Below are 9534 nucleotides of genomic sequence, written 5' to 3'. Positions count from 1 at the left end.
TGCATCTATGGACTTCCTAAGATCCACAAGGAAGCTGTCCCACTCAGACCCATAGTCAGTAGCATAAACTCAGCCACTTACAACATTGCTAAACACCTTGCTACCATCCTTGCGCCTCTCGTGGGGAACACCCCACACCACATCAAGAACTCCACCGACTTCACCGACAAGGTCCAGAAACTTACCCTGGATCCAGATGAAACCATGGTGTCCTTTGATGTAGTCTCTCTCTTCACTTGCATACCCACCACGGAGGCCGTGGAGACTGTCAGAAAACGACTACAAGAAGACAGCTCCTTGGAGGACAGGACCAACTTCACACCCGATCAGATTTGCACACTGTTAGACCTCTGCCTCACCACTACATATTTCAAGTACAACGAAGGCTTTTACAGACAAAAACATGGCTGTGCCATGGGCTCCCCCGTGTCACCTATTGTAGCCAACCTTTACATGGAGGAAGTGGAAAGGAAGGCTCTTGGCTCTTTCAAAGAAAGAGTACCCAGCCACTGGTACAGATATGTGGACGACACCTGGGTCAAAATCAAGACACAAGAAGTGGAATCCTTCACTGCGCACATTAACGCCGTGGATAAAAACATCAAGTTCACCAGGGACACAAAGGACAACTGTTTGCCTTTCCTGGACTGCGCCGTGCACATTGAAGAGAACGGCAAACTCAACATCGAAGTTTACCGGAAGCCCACACACACGGACCAGTACCTCCTCTTTGACTCCCATCACCCTTTGGAACACAAACTTGGAGTAATTAGGACCCTACACCACTGGGCAGAACATGTTCCCTCTAAGCCTGAAGGAAAAAAGAAGGAACACACACATGTAAAGGAAGCACTCAAAACGTGCGGCTATCCTAAATGGGCGTTCTTAAAGTCAGCAAAGAGGCACAGAAAAGAAGACCAGACACCAGCGAGGGAGGATAAGAAGGACAGACGCAACAACATTGTCATCACCTATGTAGCCGGTGTATCAGAGAAACTCAGGAGAGTTTTCTCCAAGCATGACATCCCAGTGTATTTCAGACCCAGCAACACGCTCAGACAGAAACTGGTTCACCCGAAAGACAAAACGCCAAAACACAGACTTAACAATGTGGTGTATGCTGTACAGTGCAGCGAGGAATGCTCAGACCTCTACATTGGAGAGACCAAACAGCCACTTCACAAGCGCATGGCACAACACAGAAGAGCCACCTCCACAGGACAAGACTCAGCAGTCCATCTGCATCTTAAGGATAAAGGACACTCTTTCGAGGATGCCAATGTTCACATTTTGGACAGAGAGGACAGATGGTTTGAAAGAGGAGTGAAAGAAGCCATCTATGTCCACTGTGAGCGACCATCTTTGAACAGAGGCGGGGGTTTACGACACCAACTCTCTGCCATCTATAATCCAGTTTTGAGATCCCTTCCCAGACGCCTTAACGCCCACTCACATCCTGGGCCATCTGACCTCAGGAATTCGCATGATAAGGTGGGGCCAGGTTTCACATTGAACACACCCGAAACTCTGGCTGATTGGGACCCACACCCAGTTACACACCTTGGCTCAGGCGATTAGAGGATCATCAGGGGGTCCTTTTGTCCCTCTGTGGGGGGATACTCCCACTAGGTTATATCTGGGACTCTCCACCATTTGACCTTAGAACTGAAGAAGCTTCTCGGATGAGAGGTGAAACGTCTTCAAGCAACTTAAAGAAGTCCAGATGCTTTTCTTTGCAAGCTCCTTTGACTACGATGACCTGGATGACTGAGAACCTTCACAGACTGAATAGGAAATATCTCTTTGAGGTCTAATATCTACTTACTCCTTGTTATATTTATATAAGCAAAATATATCACCATTATTGCACTTTCAAGCACCACCACAGGGCCTTCACCTTTAGAACAATGTGACTACATTAATCTGTCATGGAGCTGTTACGAAAGCCTCAATGGATGCAAATTCACAATAATGATGTTGTGACCCACTCTGATCCCTTTGTGGGTAGTTTGGATGTCCCGTGTCTGTGTGGGTTGCCTCCAGGCACTCATGCTTCCTCACAAAGTCCAAAGACATTCATGTTACGTTAACTGGGGATTCTAAATTGGCGGTTGGTGAGAATAGACTAGTGAACCTCCCGTGCTATTACAGCTTGGATAGGCTCCAGCCTATCCATCCATGCAGACAGATGGACACACTGAATTTATAATCCTACTTCCCAGATACAAAATTTTGGATGAGCAGACGTCAGATTTTAGGGAACTTTTAGATGTTATCCCAACAGAGCGCTTCTCCACTGCTTCTCCAGTGCTTTCAACACCATCCAACCCGCACTACTGAGAGGGAAGCTGGAGGGAGCCGGAGTAGGCAAACAGCTGACTGCATGGACCATCGACTACCTTACCAACAGACCACAGTATGTGAGGCTCCATGACTGTGTGTCCGAGGTGGTAATCTGCAGCACGGGGGCACCACAGGGCACGGTTCTCTCACCTTTCTTGTTCAGCCTTTACACTTCAGACTTCTGTTATAATTCGGACGATTGCCATATACAGAAGTTCTCAGATGATACAGCCATCATTGGATGCGTATCAGACGGGAATGATCAGGAATACAGGGGGGTCATCAGTGACTTTGTTGGCTGGTGTGAGACCAATGTACTTCAAATCAACGCCGGCAAGACAAAGGAGATGATCATAGACTTAAGGAGGAAGTCACCCCCTACAACACCGGTGAACATCCAAGGGAAAGACATTGAGATAGTGGACTCTTATAAGTACCTGGGTGTTCACCTCAACAATAAACTGGACTGGACTACAAATACAGACATCCTGTATAAGAAGGGCCAGAGTCGACTCCACCTGCTGAGGAGACTGAGGTCCTTCGGAGTCTGCAGGACTCTGTTAAGGACATTCTATGACACTGTGGTAGCATCTGCCCTTTTCTATGCAGTGGCCTGCTGGGGGAGTGGATGCACGGACAGGGACAGAAGCAGGATTGACAAACTGGTGCGGAGGTCTAGCTCCGTGCTGGGATGTCCCCTGGAGTCTGTGGAGGTGGTTGGTGAGGGGAGGATGTTAGTAAAGCTGACATCCATCATGAACAACCCACATCACCCACTGCATGAGTATGTGAGTGGGCTGAGCAGCTCCTTTAATCAGAGACTGAAACACCCTCACTGCAGGAAGGAGCGCTTTCGCAGATCATTCATCCCAACAGCAGTTAGACTCTAACTCCTCAATCACGATGTCATAAGTCACTGGACACTGTGAACATCCACGGTCACCACTTCATGCATAATGGACCTTCCATGACCTTCCAAGCTATATAGTTTATGTCTTCCATATTTCCAACTATATCCATAATCACATACTGGGTATGCTACCATTGTATATAGTGTATTATCTTACTTTTTTCATTGATTGTACTTATTTGTATTTTTGTATTTCCTTCATATATCTGTACCTGAGCTGAGGTGACGCAAAAATTTCCCCGTTGTGGGATCAATAAAGTCTTATCTTATCTTATCTTATCTTATCTTATCTTATCTTATCTTATCTTATCTTATCTTACTCAGACTGCAGACTTTACACATCGGACACATAAAACCTGTTGTATTTTACATAAAATCCATGTGATTACTTTTCTTTTTTCTACCGATCACTGCATTTGGAAACAAATGTTACAGTTTCAACTTCTGGATCAAATCATGAAATTCTCCCTGCTGCTGCCTTCTCGTGATAACTGGATGAACCCAGAATATCAGTTTCTTCATTTTTCATGTTTACAAGCACCAGGGGCAGCTCATCATCGCTTGATATAGGCTTCAGTTTTTCACGCTGAGTTTTATGGGGATGAATTCTTCACAAAAATGCAATGAAATCAAATTCGCAAGCTTGTATTGCTTTTTTGCAATGGTGTGTAATGGACTTTACTTGTATGTCCTAGATTTTTTAAAAGTAAAATGGGAGACAGAGCCCTCCTCTACTATGGAACCAGCTCCCAGTTTGGGTTTATGATGCAGACACATTCCTGCATTAAAACATCATTTACAACAGGAACGTGAAGATAACAAATAATGAGTCATTTCAGTGACTCAGAATGACTTTCCTAATAGGTTTACCCTCCTTAAACAGATTCTTTGAGCCTGGATAAGAACATAAGCAGTAAAAATTAATTAAGGCTTGTTCAAAGAGTTTTTTCTGTTTGAAAGTAGTTCATCTGGCAAAGAAAATACATTTCTGACCAAGCTGCCAGATGACTCTTCTTTTTAGCTGAATTTCTACTTTATTGGGTTTACTCAGGCTATTGATGAGACAACATACTTGTGACAAAGCGCACTGAATGAATCCACCATGACTTATCCAATTTGGCTAGAATTCAGTGCATGAACCTGGAACACAGCATTGTTCTCATCATTCAATCCAAGTGATGTAGCCGCTGCTCCAGGACTGAGTCATTCTGAGTCAGATGTCCCATCATCAAACTCGTATATTTGGATGTTTGTGGATTTGAACTGCACCAGCGCTGCAATAACAGGTTGGTATTTGTGAAGTAACCTCCACTGCTACTGTTCTTTAAAGCATTTCCCATATTTCATGTTATTTGGTACTGGAAAGTCTTATGCTTTACACGGTATATGCATAGAAAATATTTAAAATAATCACTACCTTACAAATAATTTGACATTCAGCTACTTGCTATTTTCTTTGTGTGCCCTAAATCTACATCCCTATATGTCAAATCGCATTCTGTTACAGGTGGGTGCATTATGCATTGTTTTACAAACACTGCACGCTCCTTTGAGGAAAAGTGAACTGAGGTTCACAGTCAAACTGCATTTTCTCCAGATGCCTCATCTGTAGAGATGCTGATGAGACTGAAATGAAAATAAAATATGTTTAAATGTTTTGTGACTAATGGAAAAAACATGCAGGAAACATTAATGTGCTGTCTCCATACCAAACTTAAATAAAACACATGCACTGTATTAATCTGTTTTCAACAAGTTCCATCACTTTAATGACTAATATAGTACTAAATTTAAAAACAATTGAATTGTCTGCCTCATCTGATTTCAGGTTCATACACACACGATATTGGCTTCGTTCATTGGTGTAAAAATGCTCAATGACAGTGGGTTGGGAAGTAAAGCTGTCCACTTAGATAAGAGGATCAACATTAAAATGAAATTTACTTCAATCCAAGAGGAACCTGTTTATTTCACTAGGAGACATCAGACAAATATGGACTCTACAGCCAAGTATTGACTCTATTATTTGTCCCATCAGGCAAATAACACAGCGTGTGCCGTCGCTATACCATAATAAAAAAAGATGCTTGTCACTGTCTGTCAAATTCACTGACACATAATATCCGTTTTTTGTTTGAACATGTGTACACCACATTTAGAGCAATGAAAGTCAGATTCTATGAACCTGTATGCATGCTTGGCCAAAAAGCTGATTCTGATTCTGAAATGGTGCAGCAGGAAGAGTTGGGGCTAATATTAATTATTTTATGATGCATCGTCGTGGGTGGCTTATGAATCTCCTTCTCGGGATTAATAAAGTCTAATCGCAACTTTATTTAAACACCCTACTATCTGCTGTTGATCTGATACAATCTCAAGAAAACAACCATATCTAAATGCAGCAGTGTCAACAGTTATAGAGAAGTAAAAAGTGGAATGAAATAGAAATTTTCTGAAATAGCTCAGTGCTGTACATTTGAAATATATTCTCCGCCACTGAAACCAGCCTAAATAAAGTACAGATGCAAGCCATCGTGACCACAAATTGTCTTATTTGTCTTTTGGGGAGATTTAGCACTTTGTTTTTACACTCTTTACAGATTAAGATAATTAGACATGTTGTTTGGTGAGCTCTAAAGTTGTTGGGCATTCGTCTATTTTCCCTCCTTTCGTGCTTTTTCTTTTGCAGAAGCTTTCCTTCCTTTCTCAGGACATCACAGCGGAGGCATGTGTCTGACAGAAGATTGAAAAGTACGAAGAACCAGAGAGAAAGAAAAAAAAACACCTCAAAAAACGTGTGCTGCTTGCCGTGTCAGACACGATTCCCTGTTGCCATAGAAACCAGGGTTCTGTGATCTGCTCTCTGCAGAGTAAGAAGGCTCATCTGGAGAGGATTTCATGTCTCTGGCTGTTCTGGAGGGTCATCTAATAATTCACACGTACTGTCTTCTTCCCATGCTGCTCACAGCAATCTGGCTCTACTTAGCTCAGCGAGCAGCAGGGGTCCCTGCTCCTCCTCGCAGCCACCCACTGAGGAGATATCTGAGTATACCGACGCTGTGGCAACAGCACTGCACAAAAAATATGACTGTGATTACTGTGTGGTGCCGAGGTTACATAAGGCTTTAAGCCAGTCATTAGGAAAGATGTTTTTAAACATTTGTGAAATCTGTAGTTGGCCCTGGACCTGCTCGTAAATGTTGATGTTTGCCGTGCCGGATTATTTCCGTTTCACCTTTGGTCTGACAGGAAAGCCTGCGGTTAATTCCAAACTCATGGTTAGACCGCAGGCCTCCCTTCAGTCCCTAAAATTAATCAACTCTGAAACGAGTTAAATGATGCTGTACTTTTGGATCTTTGTTTTACCAGGCTTTCAGGAGTATTATAGTGTCACTATAAATTAACTATGAAATATTTCTTTTTAAACTTGATTTCCCCTCCCTTCCATTTGATAACAATTTAGATAACAGAGTTGCTGATCACGTAATCCATGTGCAGCAATGCTTCTTGCGTGCTTGCATCAGGTTCAAGCACCACAGCTGCTCCAGTTTACATCTGACAAAATAAGACCAAAAATGGTACGATGTTGCAACAGAAAATATTGATCTTCTTCAGCATCATGGTTTATTTATATCCACTGAGGGATTTGACTTTCTAATGCAGATCATGAAAATAACCAAAAACCGTACATTGCGGATTAGTTATAATATTAATAATCGTAAATATTACTGCCTATGGTGATGAAATAAGGCTTTGTGGGTATCGGCCCTTTTGGTACGTCATGAAGCAGCACAACAATAAAATACTTCTCAGGAACATTTCTCACAGCATTATGCTAATATCAATTCCAAGAATCCTCCCAGACGAGATGTAATGAGAGCGAAACGGTAAGAACATCAAGTCAGAATCTCAAAGAAAGCAGATAAAAAAAAAACAATTTTTCGGATAGTTGGACAAAAACGCAGGAAGAGAAGCAACTGCTGCAGGTGACAAAGCAAAAGGCAACATTAAGTGTTGGGCGACAACTTTTCATCAGAACAGCTTCAACGGGCCTCAGCATAGACTCTCCAAACGTCTGGAAGTCTATGCTTTTACAAGATAATTCTTCATTTAGTGTTTTTTGTTGAAAAAGTGGAGATTGTTGTCTAATGCACTGGTACAAAATCTCCTAAAGGTATCCAGTTAGGTAGTGATCTGGTGACTGCAAAGGCTGTCACATGTGATTCATTTTATTTTCATACAGGCTCTTTCCTTTGGGGAGGTGACTACCCCTGGCTGTAAGAGTGGCTGGTCCTCGCACATTAAAGACAATGTGTGTGTTATCTTATTTGACACAATTTGGTACATTTTCTAGTTAGTTCTGCCAATTAGATAAACAGTGATCTCTTCTGTTCCATCGTATGCAATCGAATGACCAAATCCGGTCTATAACTGGATTTTCTTGTGGGGTGGCTTAAAACTTTTCGAGGACACCGAAACAAAATCCTTTATGCAGGAAAAACATGCATTCCGGGATCCCTGTAGTTGAAGCATGACTTCCATTGGGAAGGTCACAGGATTCATGTAGACAATCACCTAGATTGACTATATATTGATTTTCACTGACCCATTTCCTTTAGGGGACCAGTGCATCCAAGCCACAGCACCAGTTCTCACTGCTATAGGGATTAAGGGTTCGTATTTTATTAATTTAAATTGAATTAAATTTGTCACCTACACACTTACTGAGGACTTAGCACAATACCCGTGTACACAATAAACCCCTCTAATTACAAAATGTAAAAATTCAAAAGTCAAAGAACTGACAGACACAGTCTATGTCGCCATCTGTTGGTCAGTAGCCAGCACAGCAGGAATGCTTCAGTAAATACCTATAACAGAGCTGCAGGACGGACTGAGTCACACTTTACAGGCCCGAACAGTGTAATAAAATCCAGCCCAGGAAGAAATGCATTGAAATGCTTCCAACAACAATAATCTGATGGATGTGAATCAGAGAAATCACATTTCAGACCACTGGGATATCCACGTTGTGAGGCGTACACTGAAAGGTTTATTGCAGGGCTTTGTTTGCATAACAACTACTGTACTTGAAAATAAATAATGAAACTACACTGAAAGTTTCATTTTACTTGATCTATTTTCATTTTAGATGCTAAAATGAAAACAGTCTGATATGTATTTGTGTTACTTAGCAGTCACCCAGGTCATTGTAAGGAGCAGGGAGGGAAAATAAAGAAAGCTCTTAAAATGTGGTTATCCCAACTGGGCCTTTAATCAAACCAGCAAAGATGCACAGGAAACAAGGTCAGACACCAACTAGGGAGAAACAGAATGGCAAACAGAACAACATTGTCATCCATCACGTGGCATGTTTATCAGAGAAAGTCATGGGGACTTTTCTCCAAGCATGACAAAACAAAGCCACACCCTCAGACAAAGACTAGTTCATCCCAAGCGAGGAGTGCTCAGACCTCTACACAGGAGAAACCAAACGGCCGCTCCATAAATACATGTCACAGAAGAGACACCTGGATAGGACAAAACTCAGCTGTACATCCCCATCATAAATCAGGTGATCTCAGTAGGTCACATGATAAAGTGAGGCAAGTTCTCATTATCACCTCTGGTGATAATGACCCATGCCTTTTTTTTCTTTGCTCATGTGTTGAGACACATGATTAGTAGTGGCTCAACAGCCCTCTGAAGGTACAACTCTTTAATTCAATTCAATTATTTTATTATTTTAATATTACTTTGCAAAACTTAAAGAAGTCCAGTCACTTTCATTCCAAGCTCCTTGAACAATCTGATATGTAAGACACTTAACCTCTTAAGCCCCAACGCCCCCGATACAGGGGCAAAAGGCAGGAGATCAGTTAGGCTTGGGGCTGAAGAGGTTAGGTACGCTTTGGTAATATGAGGCTGGAAACACTTGCCGTCTTCCGGTCAGCTCGAAGCAGTCTGACCACTGACCTCTGGCATCAACAAGGCACAGGGAACTACTGCTCACTAGATATTTTCTTTTTTTGACTGTTCACTCGAAACCTTCGAGATGGCTGTCTGAGTAAATCCCAGTAGACCAAAAGTTACTGAAAGGCTGAGACCAGCCCATCTGGCAACAGCAACCATGCCACATGCTGTCATGTGACTGAGTAGATATTTGTGTTAACAGTCAGTTGATATACAACATGTCTGCATGTTTAATATTTATGCAAAGATGGGTCAGATGAATATTTGGGGTTTTTTGGAGCATGAAAATAGCATTATACTTCCAGTCA

This window comes from Maylandia zebra, linkage group LG20 (genome assembly GCF_041146795.1).
Source record: "Maylandia zebra isolate NMK-2024a linkage group LG20, Mzebra_GT3a, whole genome shotgun sequence".
NCBI lineage: Eukaryota > Metazoa > Chordata > Actinopteri > Cichliformes > Cichlidae > Maylandia > Maylandia zebra.
Note: the sequence above shows the minus strand (reverse complement) of the source record.